This window comes from Dendroctonus ponderosae, unplaced genomic scaffold (assembly GCF_020466585.1).
Source record: "Dendroctonus ponderosae isolate FM_Combo_2020 unplaced genomic scaffold, Dpon_F_20191213v2 Dpon_F_20191213_2, whole genome shotgun sequence".
In the NCBI taxonomy this organism is placed as follows: domain Eukaryota; kingdom Metazoa; phylum Arthropoda; class Insecta; order Coleoptera; family Curculionidae; genus Dendroctonus; species Dendroctonus ponderosae.
The window spans coordinates 1016098-1018040 of record NW_026018165.1 but is presented as its reverse complement, the minus strand read 5'-3'; positions in this window follow the sequence as shown (position 1 = coordinate 1018040).

Here is a 1943-nt window from a genome sequence, read left to right as displayed (position 1 = left end):
AAACCCATTTCTGCCAATCCACCTGTTTTGAAAGTTGGGATTTAAAAATTGCCGAACTTCGCAGTGATAATGAGGCGGAGCTCCATCCAATTGAAGCCACATGTGGGTTCTAATGTTGAAAGGGACTTCTTCTAATAATAAGATTGAGATATGGTTTATTAGAAACTGGGGAAACATCAAACCATTTAGATGTCCTTCAAAAAAATAGGGTCCAATTAAATATTGGACCAGTATTCCACCCCACACATTAACTGACCACGTATTTTGATTTTTCATAGCCCTGTATGCGCGCGGATTCGTATCAGAATAATAATGAAATTTTGACTAACATTGGGATTTTCGATAACTGAACCAATTATCGTAAAAACATTTTCTTCATCTTCAATGGCAGATTTCCTTGTAATGGGTTTTTTATAATTGACACTCTGACTTTCCTCAAATTGGTGTAATAAGCGCTTAAAAACTGTTGGCTTAGGATGATTTCCTTCAGGAAACTTTTGAGCATAAACACGAGAAGCCAATAAACAATTTTTATGACATTCTACAAGGGTGAAAATCATGTCAATACGCTCTTCTCTTGGATAATTCTTCATTTTCACTTAGCAACACAATAATAATATTAAAATAACGACCAACACATCTACAATCACAGAAAACAATACCACCCTAGCTATGAAAAAGAGACTTTGCAGTCTAAACTGACAAATAAAAATGATTTGAAATGTGGAAATGGCATAGGCAACTTAGATACATTGGAACCTTAAAATAAACAACACCAAATACTGCACAGAACGACTATTTGACGTATTTTGTAAAAATGCAAAAACTTAGCTATTAACATCTTAATACCATTCGATAGGTAATTGAAAATTGCATTTCCTGGTAAGTTAAAAAATATGGGGTTGTATTTAAATTAATCAAGTTAGAGCCACTTAAAGTTTTATTTGATTAGTTTAAATTTGTGGACACCCTGTATAACGTGGTAAGTTTATTATCATCGGAATATAAATTATTATATCTTCTTACACTTCTCTATAAATTACGCTTACATAACTTAAATACTTCTAAAGTATTTGACACGTGAAAATTAGATTAGATTTTGATTAAATTCGTATTATTTAAAAAACCTTAAGATTTAGCTATTATAAACCTTATTAAAACAGACACTTATTTTGTTCAGCGAATCCAAAAATGCAATAATATACAGGACATTCCATTTAAAAAAACACAACTTTGATACCTTTAGAGCTTTTGGGACACCTTGTACATTACAAAAATATTTTTAAAGTGTGCGCTCGGTAGGCGTCGAACAATTCATAAATCAAAACTTTTTAAAAACCAAACGGTTTAGCCGCAAACTTCCGTGCCGTATAGCGTGAATAACCCTGTATTTCTAGATTGCCTGGTGGTAGTTCGGGAGTACCCACATAGAAAATAGTAAAAAATAATTATTTCACAAATCTAAAATGTTTCCCAAACCTGAACTTGATAACAATGATGAACTTGATAACAACGTAATGGGACGAAAGGCAAGGCAGAATGGGTCACTTAACGTCTGACGCTTAATTCTGACCAGACAATAAGTAAAACATTTTAATTTGAACCATTTTAACATGTTTAAGTCAATTAAGCCATTTTACCATGTCTAACAATAAAATACAAAACAATAAATATTTGAAATATGCAGAACGAGGTACATATTTTCCCAAAATTCAGAAAAATTTGATCAGACTTAGTTGTTTTATGAAAGCATATGAACTATAAAGTTTTATTGTTGGTTTTTTCGGTGCGCATGCTAGCTGCTTCTAAAGCTTTACATATGCATAAGCTATTTCATTTTTACTTGAACTTTTCATTTAGATATTTAGGAAGCAATAGGCATTTACGTAATGTTAATGAGACAGATTACCCTCAAAGCCAAGGTTGCAATCCTTCTCTTCTAG